The sequence below is a fragment of the Rhipicephalus microplus genome, chromosome X, assembly GCF_043290135.1.
Source record: "Rhipicephalus microplus isolate Deutch F79 chromosome X, USDA_Rmic, whole genome shotgun sequence".
In the NCBI taxonomy this organism is placed as follows: domain Eukaryota; kingdom Metazoa; phylum Arthropoda; class Arachnida; order Ixodida; family Ixodidae; genus Rhipicephalus; species Rhipicephalus microplus.
The window spans coordinates 227,305,181-227,328,391 of record NC_134710.1 but is presented as its reverse complement, the minus strand read 5'-3'; the positions used below and the strand labels follow the sequence as shown (position 1 = coordinate 227,328,391).

Genomic DNA, 23,211 nt, shown 5'->3' with positions numbered 1-23,211 from the left:
AGTTGTACCTGAAAGCTATAACAACAAATAAAAAATTGTTTGTCATTGCTCTCTGAACATCCTACGTGAAATACAAGTCCACCCGGAAAACATTCTCTCTGCGCTTTACCGAGAATGTAGACAGCTTCAACTGAATGTGTGTGTGGTATCAACCATAGACGCCTGCTAAAAATCAAGGAAGAAAGTTAACTGAAGTTATTCTTGGATTGAGATTATTTGAACAGTAAAAACTATAGTTGTTAATGATCAATTGATGGGGTTTAACATCCCAAAACTACGATATGATTACGAGAGACACCGCAGTGGGGTGCTCTGGAAATTTTAACACTTTGGTTCTTTAACATGCGCCCAAATGAAAGTGCACGGGCCTCAAGCATTTTCGCCTACATCGAAAATACGACAAGGATTCGATCCCGCTACCTGCGGATCAGCAATGAAGCACGATAACCACTGGACTACCCTGGCGGGTAGTAAAAAAGACGGTTTTGGTAAAATCAGTATGCGCTAGTTTTCGTCCAGCTGTAAGGAAGCAAGTTCAACTGTACGAGACATATTGCTGAACATCACTTTGACAGCGTGGCAGAGTGATCCCGTTCTCTCCTGTTGCCTGCTCCTTGCTTTTCAGTGGCACCTTGCACTTGCAGGCGTGGTTCACGAATACGGAAGGTGTAAATCACAATGCCACCACCCAAATTTGCACGTGGCATTTCTCGCAAATTTTGGTTAACACACGGTGCATGTAATAGGAGATGTAATGAGCAAGATAATCTTCGTGTCCATTCAAAAAGATAATCGACAGTATTCCGTTATGCAATGTGTCTGTTTTCTGTGTGAGACATTGCTTGTAGAGTTTCATTCATTTCTTGTAGAAAAATATGCTTACTATGTATATTGCTCCTAATTTTAGGAGATAACATGCCCACCCATGCATGTTCCTCCATTATGTGCATTTCTTGTGGTGCGTCATATCGCTAGTTGCAGAAATTGCTTGGTGCCATTTTAGTCTTGTCAATGTAAATAAACGAACAGATGAAGCGAATCAATATATATAATTTGTCGTATATTTTTTCACATTTATGTTTCTTATTCTTGCGCTGTTTACCACAGTGCTCAACAATGAAGCTTGTGCTCACTACAGCTGCGCACACTGGATTTCTCATTACACTGCTTTAGGTTGATGATCACCATCTTTTTATTTATAAGCATAAGTTACATTATGAGTATTTTAGTAGTCCTTTCTAGGGCTATGATTGGCCTGCACGTTTGCCCGGCCCTTCATCACCAGAGAACACTTTGGAGTACATTTAGCCGTTAGGGCATAGAAAAGATATGTAAAAATATATTGTACACTGTGTAGAAGCCAAGGTATGTGTATGAACCAAATATTTTGTCGCTTGCATGTGTGTGTGTGTTTGTGTGTGTGCGTGCGTCTGTGTTTGTGCGTGCGTGCGTGTGTTTAGATGTTAGCAGAACGTGCGAAGGTTCAACAATGATATTCTCTGGCCTGAGTATATCTCAGCACACGCGCGAAGAGTCACCCTGTAATATGCTTGAACGTGGCCTATGAGACTTTGAAACTGTGTCTGGCTTTTTCCATTAAAACTAACCTCTGCCCATTGAAAATTATTGTAGTAATCAACTCTGGCGAGATCTGCTCCGGCGGCTACAAGTATGACCACCGCTTGAGCATTAATCGCGTCGCCGGGCCAGCTTAAAACACTCGCGGCCGAGATTCCTGCCCGAAATCTTACGGAATGCCAAGGCCTTGAAGAACACCGCGATACGTTTTTCCGCATGCAGCCTCATTGTAAAAGCGCCCAGGAATGATATTGTGATAGTAGCCGCGCCTATAGTTCCTAAATCATGTTAGCGCGAAGTGGTGAAAAAAAATAAGTTGGGTAAGTGGCGGGGGGGCGAACAAATTTGGGAAAAGGATTGAACCCCCCCCCCCCCCCCCGCTGGCTACGTCAATGGCTGGGCGCCTCGAGCCGTCTGCAAGACGCACAGACGGTCACGTCTATGCCCTAAGGGCGAAGCTCCTTAGAGCCTACCCTTGTCCAGCGTCCGTCACTACAAAAAACCAAAACTGAACATCAGCAAAATGAAAAACGAGAACATAGGTGTAAAAAACTGACTTAATTTGTACAACAATCGAGGATATGACAGCTCAATACATGATCACCTGCGCCATCTGTGCATCCATCCGTCCATCTGTCCGTCCGTCTATTATACTAGTCGGCGACTTCCACGTAGGTGTGTTGAACCTTAGGACCTGTCATATTCCCTTCATGAAGATGCGTGAACTTTTTAAAATAATTTTTTAGAAAGCTACAGTCGCTGTGAAACTAATGATACGACAAGCTCCGCACCCAGAACTTCAGCATGCCCAGCCAGTCATGGTTGCAAGAAAGTTGTACTAGGCGGTTTCTGTTTAAAGCATTGTTACTTTTTCGCCGCAAGTGTAACTGAAGCACATATTAACCATTAAGGTTAGTTCATACTCCCTACTTAAAATAATGTTTTTCCGAGCACTGGTACTGAACATTTGCCAAGAAGTTGAAAGTTTTCGACCGAAAACCAATGATATAAATATGCGTCTGTATAAGAAAAACACCTACCTGCCTAGGTCAGCAAAAAATGTGAAGCTCACTCAGACTCTAATTCATGTAACAATACATTTATCAAGAAATTATTTCAAACAGTTTGTGACGGAGAGGTCAAGGCACCACCCTACGTAATTACCACCTCTGATCAATAATGTTCAAATGGTGTACAAGTGATACTGCTTTGGAATACGTCTGAGTAGACCTGAGGATAAAAGTGAACTCAGGTAGGGCTGATAGTAATGGCGAAGATGAATAATAGGACCATAGGACAGCAAAAAAAAGTTGAACTTACTCAGACTCACTCATGAAATACCTTTTTGCGCTTTGGACTCACTCAAACTCAGTCTAGCCAAAATTTTTCTAAACGGGACTCACTCGGACTCACACTAACGAAGATTATCTTGAACCGGACTCACTCGAACTCAAACTCGCCAGAACATTACTCACCCGGACTCACTTAGACACACTCATGGCTCGATCTGAGTCTGAGTGAGTTAGTCCGAGTGAGTCGACTCATGAGTGAGTTCGCGGAAATTCTCGCACCCAACCACTTCATACAATTTGACTCACCGTGTTGGGCACCAGCGTTTTCGTTCGTTGTTGGAAGACATGATTCTGCCCCCAACAATTGTTGGTGTTTAATGTCCCAAAACCGCAATATGATTATGAGGAACGCCGCAGTGGAAGGCTTCGGAAATTATAGCCACCTGGGATTCTTTAACGTGCACCTCAATCATTTTCGTCTCCAATGAAAACGGGTGCTCCTTCTGTAACTGGCGATAAGATCAAGAAAAGAAAAAAAGACAGACTTGACAGCATTTGACTGATGAAAACAGTGCTTCTACTTGACAGCTGGCCTTTTTTTTTCAAGAATGACCACGAATGGGTTTCAATTCCCTCAACAACCAACGGACTTAAAGAATGACGCACATACTTTGCTGAAAAGTACTGATTCATACAATATGCACTCGAATTACAAACACACATACGGTACCGCGAAACGTTTCAATGAGTGCTTTATATGCAGGCGACTGACAGGAAAATAAGGCTTTGTAAGGTGTTGCGAGCTCCCGCTGCAATAACGATAATTCGCTTCCACAGGTGCGCTTACGAAGCGAGAAATCATTGACCGAGTACCCGGATGTGCGTTATAGAAACATGGGAAAGCCCATCGTTGCATATTGGGGCCCCTTCATTCATAGAGATGCTGCGTGGCGGAAGTCTTCACGAAAACCATGTGGCGGGAGCGTTTGAAATAGCAAAAGCCATGGTCTGGCAGGGGTTCGATTTTTTTCGGCTTTTCCCTGAAAATAAAAGGCGGAACAGCAACGCCTATACTCTCGACGTAACTGCCATACAATATTCGCAGCAGCTTGCCGTGATTCGTAACTTACTGTTTGACCTTCTGATTGCTGCTTGTGAGACGAAAACTCGTAATGTGTTGTTCTCTACTTTCGTAAGCCGAGGCTCAGTAGCATCAAAACCCAGACAGCGACAAATGAGCCTTTGGGGAGATTCGTAGAATAATTTTGACGACGAAAGTGATTGTTTAAGAACCATCGAAATATTACGAATGTTGCAAAAAAACACCTCCAATATATATACGACTGCCGTGGGTGTATAGAACTCTGGACGTCGTGCTCTGGAGCAGAACGCTATAGATCGCTGTTGTCCCTTGAGTGCTGGTGTCGAGAAGGTCATTGTGTCATGCACGCAACGCCGACGCATCCAGCCAATGACCTTTTTTTTAAATGATGTGTAGGAGTGTTTAGTGCAGCACCAGCTATTCGTTCTGGCTTTGCAAAGGAAATATACTATATACAAATGAATTAATCACCAGAAAAGGACGCAAAATATGTCATAGAGTGGAACAGAAGATGTCGAAATACAGGACAATGGAAGAACACTTGAGTAACTAATGTTCGAGCACTAGGCCAGGCAAATAAAATAACTCTACATGATGTTCTGCAGGTCTTGAGATAAACAGGAAAAACACGGAAGTCAAATAACTATACCCTATCGTGAAAAACACGATCACAACATTACACAATTAGAACACATAACAAGATTAATCACGGTCACACACTTCTCTTTCAGGATAAAGAGTGCCTTAATATTTTCATAAATTGTTTCATCCTTCTGGAAGCTTCTTCAAGGCGACAAGCGCTCTTTTTCGAAAGCCCATTTTCGGCCACGGACCAGGTGTTTGCTTCACAGTGAATGGTCTTCTTTCTAAAAGTAGCCAACGTTTTCGTAATACATTTCGTGTTACTCACATTTTGCATACTCGCGGAGTAGATGCTGTGTCCAGTATGATGTCTCAGGGAGCTCTCTCTAGTCTGATGTCAGTGCCAGTCTGCGTGGTCACAATAACACCGAAAACGAGATGCACGCTTTATTTCGTAGAGCTGGGGTCTCAAAACACGCATCAGCTGGAGAGCCGCAGGCACTCAAGGGCCGGGACAGCAAAGGGTGTTTGAAGCGGTGTGAGGGGCCGCATTTTGAACCAAACGTCAGCTAATGTCAAAATTTAAAAAATGACCTTCCTGAAATTAAATATACGAGTAGTTTACGCCAAGAATTTCCTGTCAGTATTTGAGAAATATATCGATTCCAGTTTTCACCAGGACCGAAATATGGTTGTTGATTTTGAAGTAGTATATACAATTTGTTCCGTGGTTCGGCTTCGTTTTAACACATGATACGGTGCCTCACGAAAAAATGTTTCAGATCAGTCACGTCTATGTGGCCCACCCGAACAAAACGTTATCAATTGCAATATGCGAGAAAGAACTCACGTGGTCCCTTATTCTTTTCTGTCGAAATACACAACATATACGGAAGCCGACTACGGTCACGTGTGCGCTCTCTATACCAACGGGGCGAGCTGAAATACATATGATGGTGAAACGTGCACTATCCTAAGAGTTTTCTAGATCCCTGGAGCTGCAATCGGCAACGTTATAATGTAAGCAGTGCAACACTGTTCGTGAGATGACAAGCGCCACTTCTCCCAACTTCGCGTGTGGCCAAAATCTGTCGATCCACATCGCCCATACAAATAAGGCAGTGCACGTAAAGTGTGAACTGCCCCAAAACAAGCAACATTGTGGGTTAGTGACATTTTTGTCAAGCAGTTCAGCCCTATTCGGCAGGGGCCCAGCGTGGAGCATACATAAACCCACGTCTTGTGAAATGCGGCGCAAGACTTTTATGCGATACCTGAACCATCCACGAAAGCAACACAGTGGTAAACCAGCAAACGACGAGTCGTCATTGACCCCGGCCCGCGAAATCGTCCCTGAGCCGGAAATAAGAATTACCCTCCTTTCACTGACGTGCATACTGGAAGTGCAGTCGCGGCGTTTGGCTTCGCATGCGGAGAGGAGCATATATTGTCGTTTCGTATGCTTTCATACAATAGACGAGAGTCGACATCTATCGCAGCCCTCCTGAAACTGTACAACGGAGTGACGCTTCATCGTTTTGCCGGCGGGAGGCGTTCGGGCACAACGTGCGTTATGCATTGAACGCCAAATTCCAGACTCGCTGATAGTTCCGCTTCCAAATCCAGAGAATCTCATTAGTTTTGACAAGGGGGGAGGAAGGGCAAATTTCCGTCACACCCCTCTTTCCCCCTAACTCTCTTACAATGGAATGCACCAGTGTACGTTAAATGTAGAAGCAGTCGCATTTACTTGTTGCGATTCACGATAAGGAGTGAGCACAAAAACATGTTGTGTGAAAGTTGTGCTATCTTACGTTGAAGGCCGATTATGGGGATCCTGATGATTATGACTAGCCAGCATGTGAGATCGGCGACACTAACTTGGGAGAGGCAGAGAGACGTCCTATGCTACTCCAGATGCTGGGCGATGATTATGATATGCACACTCAGACCGCGTTCACACTGAGCATTCCGGCCGCCGAAAGTGCTCCGAATCCGGTTCGGCGGCGGCGAGTTCCGCCGAAAGGGCGCTCTCCGCGCCGATCGCTCTCGGACCAATTTTTGCGGCGTCTGCCGCCGAATCGGTCACCGCGGACCAATAGGAGCGCTAGTGAAGGAATTTTGAAAAATGTCGGCCAAGCCCTACTCACTTGTTATGCCGCAGTGCACGTAACCGAATGTTGAAACCAACAGGAGTTTAACCTACTCTGTGCCTACTTCGCCTCCGTATTTCGTGAAAGAGGTGACCGAGCTTGCTGTTGGCGTGACCAAGCTTGTTGCGGTCTTGCAGAGCAAAACAAATCCACCAACGCCGCGGGCGTCGGTGGTTTTTCTGCTCTTCGTGCATTACAAGACAGCCACTTGCCAGCAAAGTAAGCAGTGCTGTCTTTTCTTGCTTCTTGCGTACGAGAATCGTCGAAGTATACACCACCGGATAACGCAGTAGCGTTTCAAGCCACGACAACAACCGGGTGACAGCGCATCCATCCCGCGTTCGCCCCGTAGTAGATGGCACATTCGGCGGCGCGGGGCGCGTCCAGTGCGAACGACGCTGCGTTTCGGCGGCAGGGGAATTTCGGTCGCTGTAGAAAGCGGATGTTTCAGTGTGAACTAGGCATCATACCCCCGCCCCCGCCCCACCCCCCCCACACATAGACGCACGCACGCACACACACGCACATACACGCGCGCACACTACACTGTTTGCAAAGTTTTGTTCAGGCTTGTGGCCCGCAAAAAAAGTCAACAGCGCTTTCTTGGCACGCACAGAGGCTGCTTTGCGTGAGCCCAGGATATGACGTGAAATGCCCAGAGCATTTCACCATTTTCGAAATTCCCGCCAAGAGGTGGGAACCACCGATTGACGACCGAAATTTGTGTCACGTGATGGCTACATGAATTTAACACTTTAAGCCCCAAAGCGGTGACGGCAGCAACCCGATGCTCTTTCTGCTACATTTCATATTGCGTGAAACATGAAATAGATGAGTATCGCTTTGCGGCAACAGTGCTACAAAATGCGCAGCTACGTCTGCCGGCAACCATGCAGGCTTTGTAGTCGATGTCGGTGTCGCACGAATTTGCGACCATGCACGTCCGTTTGGACGCTAGCAAGTGGAGACGGAAAATCATTGTGTTTTCGATCCGCTGGTGTCAGATGACAACACGGACAACGACGTCACCACATTTGCACAGAAATCTCCAGCATCACCCCTTTAGGATTTTTCTCTAGGAGTCTTTACTGATCGTTACTTCGACAAGTGTAATACATCACAGCATATCCACAGAGTGAATGATGATGAGTGGGGCGAAGCGTCCGACCATCTATCCGTATGTGTGTCCATTCGTCCACGCATGCGTCCTTGCGTCCGATCGCATTCGAGAATGCAGATGGCGCGTGGGTAACATCGACGAGACGCGAGCCAAGGAAGCCTAAGGCAAGCTTCTTCAACGCGCCTGATGTTCTGCTTCGTCCATGCCCCACCAACAATCCGCCACGTACGGCGACTATCCAGGAGACTGAGAGAGGCACTCGTTCTCCGCGTACCCAGACACAGCCCGCACAGCAGCCAATCGGAGAGTAGTGGTACAGCGCCACCTAGAATATTCTCACTCAACTGCAGTTTGTATGTACTTTTACGAGACAGCGCCGTTTAATACACTGTTCAGGAGATACTGCCTTCTTTTATTTCTCGTCTCTTCTCTAGGTTACGCGTGACGCATGACAAGGTTAGACTAAGAGGAGCTTCGCCACTCAAAAAATATGGACCATCCCTCCGAAGGGAACCCTGATGGGATGCGAAGCAGCAGCAATGCGCACAGCGTTGACCCGGTTGCAAAGGGTGTCGACACGGGGGCTGGAAGAACGGTTTGAAGCAAAAATTGGTGTAGCGTTTACTCGAGTAAACGTTTGTTTGAAACGCAAAGACACGGGAGGCGGGACGCGTTGAACATGCTTGCGCTCGGCTTTTTGGACTCGCGTCTCGTCGGTGTTACCTACGCACCGTCTGTATTCTCGAACGTGATCGGTGTTCTTGACTCGTACCTCATCGGTGTCGCTGGTCTTCCACTGCCGACGCTTGTGTTTGGCTTCCCTGGCTCGCGCGTCGTCGGTGTTGACATCGCCATTCGCGAATGGGATCGGCTTCGCTAATCCTCACAACGTCGGCGGCAGCCGCGAAGTACGCGCACACAAGTGGGAAGCATACCGCGAAGGCATCCCGCCCGTCGGCGTGATTGCGCCTCAAGCAGTGGCGCGCTGTCCAAGCACACCCGCCGACTCGCGGCTTCCTCTCGCCCACAGATGGAGAGAGGAGGTGCGGGTGAGATGATGCCCACGTGAGGAGTAGGCTAGAGTGTTTTGAGGGTGGAGAGGGTGAAGCGAGAGAGAGCTGACATGCGGCCAGCAGGCGGCCAGCACGCGGCAGGCGAGAAAGTGAGATGTCACCGCGCACTGCTAGGAGGACATGAGCAACTTGGCAACGCTCCAACACCTGCAGCGAGGGGAGCGGTGCGTATGGAGGGACAGCGTTACGCAGCCTAATAAAAAAGCTGCTTCGCATCTAAAAAGTGCGCCCCACTTCGTTTCTAGACGTACGCGTCTCACATAATGATATGGTGGTTTTGGGACGTTAAACCCCACATATCAAATAAATCATCGTTTCTAGACGTATTACTTTTTATTGCAATAGCAATTATATGGTCAGTCTCGGCTGGTTTTTACCGCCGCCGCCACCACCGTCCTTCACGTATATGTATATATACAGCAAAAAATGCGCCATCCTCCTTTTTCTGCGAGCGAACATCGCCTTTTTGGCCGGTTTTGTCTGCGGGTGCGCTTATCTCGAAAGCGAACAAGGGGCAAAGCGGTGGGGGCGCCTATGGTTGCCGCGCTATTGCGGCAACGATCAGCGCATGGCATTTGCCTTCACAGCAGGCGGGAGCATCTACAGGCTGCGCTCTCAAAACGAAAAAAAAGGCAGATTCCACGTACAGTAGGAATCAATGATATGCGAAGCACAAATGAGAGAGGTTGACATGTCACTTTATAATCAGCACATCGTTAAGAGGTGGACGTATAATATACCGTATATGGCTTCTATATCATGAGTACCATGTTTACGCATAAAGTTTGTGTTTATCTACTTATTTATTTATTTTTATTCAATAAAAAACGTATTACAGTCAAACATCAAAGCAGTAAAAGCAGTCATGAAAACATTATTACAGTCGAACAAGACGCACATTTGCGCCATACATTCGCGCAGCAGCTCCTGCGCATTCACAAAAAGCACGTATCTTGTAGTGATGAACAAAAAGCTTCGGCTGCAAGATCAACAACCCACGCATCCAACTTATGTTATTCGCGAAGGGTAAAAGAAAAACGAGAATACGCAAAGGCATCAGTACGACAGCTGACCTTGCGGTTTTTTTTTTTTTTTTGAGTGATCATTTCTATCTGACACGTAGTATAGGCTTATCATGTATAAACTCTTGTTAATGCGGATTTCATCACAGAATATGAAATGAAAAAACTTTAATCGCAAGAATGTTCTGCACTGCTCAAGAGGCTTCCATGCTAAGTTACTTTTAATGAATGTAACACTGAAGTTAAAATTGTAACTGTCACTAACAAAGCGCGCCGCACGGTTTTGTATGCGTTCAAGTTTATAGATTGAGGATCCCACAGTGTACAGGCATATTCAAGGATAGGTCACATATTTGTAACGTACAAAGCATTTTTCAGACATTTGGGGGCAGACTTGAAATTGCGTTTAATGAAGCTGAACATGCCGTTAGCCTTGCCAGTTACATAACCTAAATGCTTATTCCAAAATAAATCGGCAGACAAGTATACACCAAGGTGTTTAAAATGTTCAACACGGTCACGCTGTGCTCCTGACAAGCTGTAAGGATGAGTGAAAAGGTTTGCGCTTTTTGGTAAAACTAAGGAAGCAACATTTTTTAATTCAAACACATCTTACATTCCTCAGTCCACGTTACCACAGTGTCAAGATCAAGTTTTAAAGCACAAATATTGTTCATACTGTGTATTGATTTATAAATAACACAATCATCCACGTACAGCCTCACGTTCGATGGTAGCGTCTCCGAAAAAATCATTAGTATAGACAAGAAAGAGTAAAGAACCCAATACCAAACCCTGTGGCACCCCGGAAGTTACGCTGATGTATGAAGAAGACGAACCATTTACTCGGACGGACTGTTTTCTAGAAGTTAAATAATCCCTTAAACAACCAAGAACAGACGCAGGGAGACATAAAAAAGATAATTTATGTAATAAAAGAGCATGTAGAACGCTGTCAGACACTTTCTGAAAATATAGAAATACCGAATCGACTTGATAACCTTTACCATGTGAACCTAAAACATCTGAGGAAATTTGCACAGTTGTAACACATGATAGACAAGACCTAAAACCATGATGAAATGCACAGAAAAAATTTCTTTCCAAGTGTTTTATAATACCACTATATGTAACGTGCTCAAGAGTTTACTACATACGCTGGTCAAATAAATTTGCCGGTAGTTGGCAACATTATTTTTGTTTTCAGATGTTTGGTATTGGCGCATCATTTGCTAGCTTCCATTCAGATGGAAGTTTCTGATCTTCAAGCTATTTCGAAAATAAGACGGCTAAAAATGGTGATAAAGCTCTTTCACACCTCTTCAATACTTGATTAGAAATGATATCCGGTCATGGAGCCGAGTTTGGTTGAAGTCGTTCAAGCAGAGTACACACACCACTAGCATAAATAACAATGTTATTCATAGGTTAAAATCCCTGGGGTGTCGCATATGGCATGTCACTTTGAAATGGTTCGGAAAACACAGATTGAAAATATTGGTCTAAGCAAGCTGCCTTCTCTACATGTTCCGAAAAGGTTGTTTCACCATCAGTTATGTCCGGAACGCCAACAAAGTCTATCTGATTCGATTTCACATATTTCCATACTTTCTTGGGATTAGTAATTAGCTTTCTCTCCAGGGAGACGAAAAAAGCTCTTTCACTTCTCCTGATTGTTTTAAATGCGAAGTAGTTCTTAGCGAACTTTGGTGACATTGAGCGTATCTATCTATCTATCTATCTATCTATCTATCTATCTATCTATCTATCTATCTATCTATCTATCTATCTATCTATCTATCTATCTATCTATCTATCTATCTATCTATCTATCTATCTATCTATCTATCTATCTATCTATCTATCTATCTATCTATCTATCTATCTATCTATCTATCTATCTATCTATCTATCTATCTATCTATCTATCTATCTATCTATCTATCTATCTATCTATCTATCTATCTATCTAGCCTCCTACGACTTTTAGCTCTCCAGGCCATTTCGATAGTGGTATCGATACTAAACTTGGTATGGCATAACATGACTGTATAAAGAACACATTTGACTAGTCACAACATGAAAATCATGACATGCATGTCATCAATGTCATGATTTACATTTTATGGCCCCGCAGCTCTTGTGGTGGTTTCGTGCACATAGCATCTTGCAAAACTGGTATGGTATGGCACGATTGCATGGTGAACAGAAGCGACAGACGTTAACATGAAAAACATGACATGCGTATCATGTAACAACATGACTACATGCCACGCTCATCATGCGCTCGCGGCCGTTTCGCTAGTGTCACATATATCAAATTTGGTATGACAATACGTGAATGGATGACGAAGGTATGTGACTGGTGCAAACATGATAATCATGAGATGTGTGTCATGTAACAACATGACTACATGCCACGCTCATGATGCGCCTGGGGCCGTTTCGCTAGCTTCACTTATACCAAATTTGGTATTACGGGACGCGAATAGATGACGAAGGTATGATACTAGCGCAAATATGATAAACATGAGATGCGTTTCATGTACCAACTAGACTACATACGCTCTTGACGCGCTCGCGGCCATTTCGCTAGCTTCACATGTACCAAACTCGGTATTCCGCGACGTGATTGGACGACATAGGTAAATGACACATCCAAACATGATAATCACGACATGCGTGTCATGCAACAACATGACTACATGCCACACTGATGATGCGCTCGCGGCCGTTTTTCTCGCTTCAAATATGCCAAATTTGATATTACGTGACGCCAATGGATGACGGAGGTATGTGACTGGTGCAAACATGATCATCATGAGATGCGTGTCATGTGGTGAGAACATGACTACATGCCATAGTAAAGGCGCCAATACATTTCGACGTGACGCGGTGCGCGTGCCCGCCGGCGTTCATGTCATCGCGTGACGCCAGCTTTGCTACGCCAGGCGTTGGTCCTGCCATATACTCGCAGGTGCATGCCGCGCTGCGTTGCTTTGATGCATGCACGTTTCAGCGCGTCCGGCGTCCCTCCGTCACAAAAAGAGGGAGACGCGGTGTTGTCTGGGTAACGCATCGGCGCGGAACGCAGCAAGTTGCATTTCGTGACGGTTGCCGTCGGGCCTCGCTGACGGATGCTGGTCGCGCCTGGCGTCAGACTGTAGAGTGCTCGCGTTTTGCTAACGTAGCGTCGCTGTGCCCAGCGTGCGCGCGCGTCAACGCTACATTAGAGTATATTAGGCCCTTCATGATGCGTTCGCGGCCGTTTTGCTAGCTCCACATATACCAAATTTCATGTTAGGTGACGTCAATGGATGACGAAATATATGACTATTGCAAACATGATAATCCTGAAACGTGCGTCATGTGCGAACATGACAACATACGACGCTCATGGCGTGCTCACGGCCGTTTCGCTATAGCCCCATATATAGTAAATTGGTATCACGTGACGTGAACAGACGACGAAGGTAAACGACACATTCAAACATAATAATCATGACACGGAAGTCATGTACGGCATCATTTACTTGTACATCATAACGTTGTGCGGATTTTAAAAAGACATATAAACATTTATCATTGGTGCTTCGCTTATCATGGATTCCCACTGTACGTGGAATCTGCCAAGTTTTTTTTTTTTAAAGTTGACTTGACTCCGCGAGTTTTTTTTTTAAATATCAGCAGTTCCTGATGAACGAAAACGCTTGAAAGTGCAATTTTTTTTATTATTAACTTCTTTACGCTTGCCGTAATCCAGGGTTTGTCAGCTCTCCATTCCCCGGAAATAACTTTGGTAGGTACATGATCACTGATAAAACTAGCAAGCTCGGTTTTAAAAAGTTCCGAAAGACTGGTGATATTCATGATCAAAGAACACTCTTGGAACTCAGTGAAAAACGAAGTAAGCTTGGAGCATATCACCTCATAGTTACCGTTTTCATAAAAATAAATGCTTTGCGGCGACATTTTCTTTAACCTTAGGTTTGGCCAAACCAAGCTTCCAACTACTACCCCATGATCACTAATCCCATTCAAAGTTGTGACTGACCTTATGAATGCGGGATAATTACAAAAAACAAGATCTAGTATGTTAGCACATTGCCCAGTGCACCTTGCGGGAGATGCAACAAACTGATGCAATGCGTGTTTCCCAATGAGCTCTTCCAGTGCTAAGTATGGGCCAGACCAAAAGCGCAAGATGGCAGCATGACTTATCCAGTATACATCCGGAAGGTTAAAATCGCCTGCTAGTAAAATATATTCAGTTCCTAACGTAGCTAGTGCTTCAAACAAAGCTTCGAATGGTTATGCACTGTTGGAGTTAAGGAGCCGATAGAAACAGCCCACCGCAACGTTCTGCGCTTGAGACAGCTCTACTTTACACCACATGGTTTTGTACTGATTGATTGATTGATTTGTGGGGTTTAACGTCCCAAAACCACCATATGATTATGAGAGACGCCGTAGTGGAGGGCTCCGGAAATTTTGACCACCTGGGGTTCTTTAACGTGCACCCAAATCTGAGTACACGGGCCTACAACATTTCCGCCTCCATCAGAAATGCAGCCGCCACAGGCGGGATTTGATCCCGTGACCTGCGGGTCAGCAGCCGAGTACCTTAGCCGCTAGACCACCGTGGCGGGGCGGCTTCGTGCTGAAGGCTGGCAATACATGTAGACATGCTTTTTAATCTGTTATTAGCCAATATGCCAACTCCCCCGCCACGCGCATCGCGTTCTTTGCGATAGACGTTCATGTGTGAAGGAAACACTTCTGCGAAGTAAATACTGTCGTCGAGCCACGACTCGGCGCCAAAAATTATATCGACATTCGTAGTAGCTTCGAGCTCTAAAAACGCATCCTTCTTATTTCTTATGCTCCGAGAGTTTACAACTATAAAAACCAGTTCTAGCTGGTCGTGCCCTTGGCATCGAACGAAAGGTTTTCATTGTTATCGCAACGGTTCTATGTCATCACTGGAATAATTGTAGATAGATATTTGAGTCCCTATAGTCAGCCCATTTAATCGATGCTTGAATGTTTTTTTGCGCTCTTTGGCAACTGCGATGAGTTTTCTCGTTTCCAAATGAACTTTGCTTGAGTAATCCTCGCTTATTTACAGAGTGGTTCCTCTCAGCTTTTGTGTCTTCGTAAGTACGGTTTGCTTTTTTTTTGAATGAACGAAATTGTGCTACAGTAGGCCTATTCTTCGAGGTAGTAAAGCAGCCCACCCTGTGAGCCCGTTCAATGTCCGATGACGTCACATGCACACCCAGATGATGCGAGCAAAGAGATGGCACCCGACATTCAGAGTCTTCCAAACTCTCGCCTGATGCATATTTCAATCCGTAAATGACCAGGTTATTTCTGCACGACCTGTTTTCAAGTCCATCTTGGCGCCTTTCAGCTCTGTCCAACTGGGCTGCAAGTGCAGAGTTCGCAGATGTCAGCCGTTGGAAGTTAGCCGCTAACTCATTTAGGCAACCAACATCACGTTGAATTGCTGCCAGTCGAGCCGTAAGTTCTGTATGCTTATTGTCAGCAACATTTTGATTAGCTTTAATGTCCTTGAGCGCCTCGAGAACCTTATTCAGACCGTCATGTATTTTTGGTAGTGAGCGCAATGCTTTAGAAAGTTCCTGTTTTTGTTCCGGTCTCGGATTCATCTCGACATCCCCTGACAGCAATAAACGCCCCCCACAGCACAGAAAACACAGTCCGAGATTTCTCTGCAATTGTCTCAGACATGCATTAAAAATAAGCATGCACAATACATGAAAGGTTGGGTTTCGGTGCCGTTACGCAAAACCAGTCATATCGATAAACGGAAACAGGACAGTAAGGCATGCTGACATTAAGAGCAAGAGACTGTAAGTATCCCGTCTTCATGACAGCACTGAAACCCTGCGGTGGCTGGCGAAACAGGCTCTTAAGTAGTTCATGGTGTTCATCATCGATTCACGTCCCATGATACCGAATTTGATATATGTGAAGCTAGTGAAATGACCGTGAGCGCGCTATGAGCGTGGCACGTGGTCATGATTTACATGGCACGTATGTCATGATTATCGTGTTTGGACGTGTCATTTACCTTCATCGTCTGTTCGCCTCCTGCAATACCAAATTTAGTATATGTGAAGCTCTATAGCGAAACGGCCGTGAGCGCGCTATGAGCGTTGTATGTAGTCATGTTTTACATGACACGCATGTCACGGTTATCATGTTTGGAAGGGTCACTTAGCTTCTTCGTCTATTCACGTCACGTAATACTAAATTTCGTATAAGTGAAGCTAACGAAACGGCCGTGAGCGCGCTATTACCACCGCATGTAGTCATGCTTTACAGGACACGCGTATCATGATTATCACGTATGGACATTTATTTACCTCCTTAGATAGATATGTGGGGTTTAACGTCCCAAAACCACCATATAATTATGAGAGACGCCGTATTGGAGGGTTCCGGAAATTTCGACCACCTGGGGTTCTTTAACGTGCACCCAAATCTGAGCACACGGGCCTAAAACATTTCCGCCTCCATCGGAAATGTAGCCGCCGCAGCCGGCATTCGATCAAGTGACCTGTGGGTCAGCAGCCGAGAACCTTAGCCATTAGACCACCACGGCGGGGCTTACTTACTTCCTTCGTCCATTCACGTCACGTAATACGAAATTTGGTATATGTGAAGATAGCGAAACGGCCATGAGCACACCATGAGCGAGCTATGTAGTCATCTTCTTACATGACACGCATGTCATTATTATCATGTATGCGTCAGTCATATACCTTCGTTATTCATTCACGTCACGTAAGGTCAAATGTGGTATACGTGAAGCTAGCAAAACGACTATGAGCGCATTATGAGCATAGTGTGTAGTCATGACTTACATGACATGATTGTCATTATTTCCCCATTAGGGCCTGTCACTTCTGTTCGCCATGCAGTGATATCATACCATACCAGTTTTGCATTGTGTCATCATGTGACCGAAACCACTGCAGGAGCAGCAAGACCTTGACGTATGAAATTAATGACAAAAATGTCATGATTTTCATATTGTGACTAGTCCCTTGCTTGTCACACAGTCATGTTATGCCGTGATAATTTTGGTATAGATGTCATTATCGAAACGGCCGGGAGAGCAAAGTGTCGTAGGTGGCTAGATAGATAGATAGATAGATAGATAGATAGATAGATAGATAGATAGATAGATAGATAGATAGATAGATAGATAGATAGATAGATAGATAGATAGATAGATAGATAGATAGATAGATAGAGTCAAAGTCACCGAAGGTCGCTAAGAAATGCTTCGCATTTAAAACGGTGCCAAAAGTGTAGTTGGAGCGGCCGTCCCCATATAGATACTCTCTACACATAAAAAACTGCCATCAATGGCGACGCACGACGTATAGCCTTTGCTACCAGCATGCGGTTCCCCCGGGAGGCGCTTTTCATGAAGGCCTTCACTACGCACGAGCCTTGTTTTAGGCGCGTAGCCAAAAATGTTTTTCGGGGGGGGGGGGCACCTACTTGATTTATGGAGGGGCAACCCTCTAAGATGGCCTTTTTTTCTCTTTACGCTATGACGAGCGAACATTTCGGGGAAGGGGGGGGGGGGGGGCACGTGCCCGGTGTGCCACCCCTTAGCTACCCCCTTGCCTTTTTGTGCTCATTTTTGTGGCCGTGCCGCAGGAAACTTGGTTACTGAGCAAATGCATATTTACTACAAATAATACTGTTGCGAAAAATGCTTGCCTTGCTTCATAAAACATTCGAGTGTGCTGCTAACGCATTCATTGCTTCGCCCTTTCGGTCGAAATTTCCGGAGCCCTCCACTACGGCGTCTCTCATAATCATATGATGGTTTAGGGGCGTTAAACTCCCCCTATTATCATCGCCCTTTCGGCGAAACTGTGAGTTTTTTTTAAATCTACGTTTAGGGCACCCGTTCTTTGCCAAAATTCATCACAACGTTTCTTTCAAGCAAGCAAGACTCATGCATTGTGAGTTTACCATCCTGTACTGGTGTCTGCAGGAACCCCGGTGGTCAAAACTAATTCGAAAACCTCTTCATCATGCATGCCCCGTCATCATATTGTTGTTTTTGTACGTAAACCACAATAATGTGATGGTCCGTTCCTTAGATGATTATTTCACTCTGGTATACTGCGGCGATACCTTACGTGAGCTGTACTAATGTTCTTGCAAATTCATTTTGTACGTAGCAAGTGGCCAATGAGTGTTTCTCTTTTTTTTTTTGGGGGGGGGGGGGGGGGGGCAGAGAAATCACAGAAGGCTGCGCTAAGCCTTGAAAACCTTGCAGGTGCATTAATTCATTACGCTTTGTTCTGGTTCTGCTTTCTTCCAGAAATTCACAAACAGGGGCGAGAAGACGAGCTCTACAGCAGTCTTCTATTTGAGCCGTATTCTTCAAGTTGTACTGAAAATTAATCGTTTCCTTTATTACATAATGTCAATGAAAATTAACAATGATACGGAGAGAGTGTAGGCGGTGCTATTACAAGAAAATGTAAAGTAGATGTGAAGAAATAAAAATGAACTAAAAGATAAAGTGTCGGTCAGCACCGCTGGTAGACATCACGGCGAGTGTGAAACACTCTTTTTCTGACCGTCGGCGTCTCGTACCACGTGATCTTATTAGGAGCTGGCAGCTAGCCAATAAATTTTTTCGCACACTTACTAAAGGCGTCCAGTCTGCCAGAACAAGACTCCAGGCTATGTGTGAAGGAAATAGCTGTAAGTATAAGGACTCGTTCTTTTGTTTTGTTAGACACAACGCAAAGGAGAACAGACAGTGATGTCGAGGCTAGTATAGGAGTTGTTATTAGACGTAATTGTGATGTAAATGTGACTAAGGAAAAGTGGACGAAAAGATAAGTTGCCGCTTGAAGGGATCGAACCTGTTACTTTCGAATAACACGTGCGTTTTACACTCGCCGTAACTTCTACTGCACATGTATGCCCTACAAAGGTGCACGAAGAGATGAGATCCGGCGTAGCTCAGTGGTAGAGCATCGGACGCATTATTCGAAGGTTGCGAGTTTGGTCCCTGTCGGCGGCAAGATATCTTTCCGTTCACTTTTCTTTCTCCACATTGGCATTACAATTGCGTGTAATAACATCCCCTACACTTTCCTCGGCATCATTATCCGTTAATTCTCAATAATAATGTCTAACAAAAAAACGAGCCCTTAAATTTGTACTTTTATTCTTCATTTACACACTCAGTTATACCAATTCTCTCAAGCACATCAGCATTCATTAAAATGTATTTTCTCAATGAGTGTGATCAAATTTTAAAATACTGGTTTTTTTGTTGTTACTTTTTTACATTTGCACAGATTTCACAGACATGCATCAATACACAGACAACGTCTGCTAGTGAGTTCCTTGATTGAAAAAATTGACAGATCCCACGTACTGTGGGAATCGATGATATTCAACGCTCAAATGAGGAAAGTTGATATGTAACTTTTAAATCAGCACAACATTACAAAGCGGACGTAAATTATGGTGTTGTGACTTCCATGCCGTGATTATCATGTTTGGATGTGTCATTTACCTCCATCGCCTATTCATGTCACGTGATATCAAATTTAGTATCAGGTGACGTGATATGTAGAGCTAGCGAAACGGCCGCGAGCACGCTATGAGCGTAGCATGTAGCCATGTTTTACATAACACGCATGTCCAGATTATCATGTTTGGACGTGTCATTCACTTTCGTTGTCTATTCACGTCATGCCATATCAAACTTGGAATATGTGGAGCTAGCGAAACGGCCGTGAGTGCGCTATGAGCATAGCATGTAGTCATGCCATACATGACACGCATATCAAGATTATTATGTTTGTACGTGTCATTTACCTTCGTCGTCCATTGACGTCACCTAATACCGAATTTTGTATATGTGGAGCCAGCGAAACGGCCGCGAGCACGCAATGAGTGTAGCATGTTGTTATGTTTTAAATGACACGCATATCAAGATTATCATGTTTGGACATGTTATATACCTTCGTCGTTTATTCACGTCACGTGATACCAAATTTGGTATATGTGGAGCTAGCGAAACTGCTGCGAGCGCGCCATGAGTACAGCATGTAGCCAAGTTTTACATGACACGCATGTCATGATTGGCATGTTTGGGCGTGCCATTTACCTTCGTCCTGCATTCATGTCCCTAATACCAAACTTGGTATATGTGAAGCTAGCGAAACGGTAGCGAGCGCATCATGAGCGTGGTATGCCGTCATGTTCGCACATGACACTCATGCCATGATTAACATGTTTGTACCAGCCATATACCTTCGTCATCTATTAACGCCAAGTAACTCCAACTTTTGTATATGTGAATCTAGCGAAACGGCCGCGAGTGTATCATGAGCATGGCAAGTAGTCATGTTCTTCCATGACACGCATCTCATGATTATCATGTTTGCACCAGTCATGTACCTTCGTCATCGATTCTCATGACCTAATACCAAATTTGGTATATGTGAAGCTAGCGAAGCGACCGCGATCACATCATGAGCGCGACATGTGCTCATGACTTACATGACAGGGATATCATGATTTCCGCGTTCAGACCTGTCACTAATGTTCGCTATGCAGTCATGTTATACCATACCAGTTTTGCAAAATGTCATGTGAACGAAACCACCGCAAGAGCAGCAAGACTATAAAATTTTCATGTTATGACTAGTTTATGCTCGTCATACAGTCATGTTATACCATACCAATTTTACTATTGATAGCATTATTGAGAGGACCAGAAAAGCTAAATGTCGTAGGCAGCTAGATAGATAGATAGATAGATAGATAGATAGATAGATAGATAGATAGATAGATAGATAGATAGATAGATAGATAGATAGATAGATAGATAGATAGATAGATAGATAGATAGATAGATAGATAGATAGATAGGCGTAGGCTTAAGGCTGCCGAAGTTCGCTAAAAAATGATTCGCACTTAAATAACCGACTGCTTGCGCTGCACAATCGTTCACTGGCCGCCACAGCCACCCCCCATATATATATATATATATATATATATTGTAAGAATTCATTGGAAGTCATCTTCCTCATCTGTCAATAACCATAATCTATACGGGGCATCGGATATACATCCTTTCCGGTAATCTTGTTGAGCGCGCGGTAATCAACACCAAATCGTACCGATCCATCCTTGTTTTGTACCAACACAACGCGTGATGACCAAGAACTAGTAGAGGGTCGTATGATGTTTCTTTTTTAGCATATCGCTCACGTTCTCCTCGATGAGTTTGCGCTCGGCCAAGGAGACTCGGTAGGGACGACGGCGTACAACAGTCTGACCTTCAGTTTCGATGCGATGATGCGCAACTGTGGTCTGTCCTAGTGCCGAAGCATTGGCGTCAAAGGAGGCCTGGTGTTTTGTTAGCAAATTTAGCAACGCCTCACGTTGAGAAGCCGAAAGGTCAGGATTTATACCGGGAGCAAAGGAGGAGGATGTGACAGACTGGGCCTGTTGTGGCTGAGCTGTCAAGGCGCCAAGAGAGACCAAAGATACCGGTTGGATATCCACATAACACGACACTGCTATATATATATATATATATATATATATATATATATATATATGCACTGGATCTTGACCTCCAAGGTAGTGCCGGGGGGGAGATTTCTCCGGTGCGTTTTTTTAACAATATAAACAGCATTCGCGGTAAATAAAAGCGGACTGCGGTTTTTTTCTGTCCAATCAAAGTCTTCTGTCTCTAATTTCCCATTAGCAGGGATTGGAATGTTCCAGTAGGAAACGCCGGTTCATTACTGCGTGCTTTGCGCCTCCCCAGGTTTTTCTCCTGCGCGACGCCGCGATGAGCGCCAGCGTTAACGCCGCCGCCAGTGCAAGCCTTAGCGCCCGCTGCTTCGCATCTTCACATGGATCCCTTTAGCCGGAGATGGTGCAATTTCTTTACGAACCAACGCCAACTCGCCCAACTTCTTATTTCACAAAACAGACGTTTCTCGCCAAAGTAACTGGATCAACTTTGCGTTTTACTTGTAATTGGACAGCACTTATTACAAAACTGGCACTAGCTTTCGAATTGGCTCCAAGCAGATTTGCCTTGTGAAATCACTAGTTTCATTTCGCACATTTCAATACGTGGAGTGCACTAATCAGTTGAAATGTTATCTTGTAATATCTTTTTATTGCTTGAACTAGGTATTTCTAGCGACAGCACCGCTTTAATACCCGCCTGTTCAACTAGTTAAGCTTGGTGAGAGTTATTTGGTGCATAGGCTATGTAGTGTATTCAGATTACTTATCGTATGTATGTATGTATGTATGTATGTATGTATGTATGTATGTATGTATGTATGTATGTATGTATGTATGTATGTATGTATGTATGTATGTATGTATGTATGTATGTATGTATGTATGTATGTATGTATGTATGTATGTATGTATGTGTATGTATGTATGTGTATGTATGTATGTATTCACAAAAAATTAACTTTGAAGACGCTATGTAGCACATACCACAAATTTCGCTCACCAAGTGCAGGCGCACGTACACAAACAAAACAAGACATTTATTCGGCGTTTCGAACGGCGGCCACATTTATTTTTTTTTTCGTTGGAGCTGTGTAATGATAATATGTGGGGGTTTTACGCCCCAAAACCCTGGTATGATTACGAGGCACGCCGCAGTGGAGCTCCAAATATTTTCCACCATCTGGTGTTCTTTAACGTGCACTGACATCGCATGCGGTGCACGTGCCTCTTACCGTTTCGCCTCCACCGAATTGCAACCTCCGTGGTCGGGATCAAAGCTGCGACCTTCGGGCCAGAAGCCGAGCACCCTTGTCCACTGAGGCATCGAGGCGGACGCCGGAGCTGTCTAAGCCGGGTCACAGAAGCCGGGCGTCATGTGTGAACCGACAGGCGCTCGCTTCGTCGTCTTTCTCATTGTCGTAATCTCTATCTCCTGCTTCGCTTCCGAAACACGAGCGCCGATTTCTCCTGTGCAGGGCGCAATAACCTTAACGCGCGAGACAACCTGTAAAGAGATGGAGAAATAAAGACAGGAATTTTATGGGGAAAATTTCTTCGCGAGACGAGATCCGAACCCATGCACTCATGAACCGATATGTGAACTATAGTTTCCTATATGTAATTGCACTAGAGGGAACTCTGCCGCTAGTATCCATGGAAGCTTGAACGCATGGCGTTTCAGCCAGCATAGGAATAATGGGTACTACATGGATCTG

General features: G+C 44.7%; 1 long non-coding RNA gene across 1 annotated transcript in view; it reads right to left on the bottom strand.

Moving 5' to 3' along the window:
* LOC142776005 (uncharacterized) overlaps positions 1–6,114 on the bottom strand; it is a 55,267-nt gene extending 49,153 nt beyond the window's left edge. Inside the window, exon 1 of the long non-coding RNA XR_012887225.1 lies at positions 4,883–6,114. This is a non-coding gene — a long non-coding RNA (uncharacterized LOC142776005). The remainder of the gene's footprint in view (positions 1–4,882) is intronic.
* Positions 6,115–23,211: the final 17,097 nt, after the last annotated feature.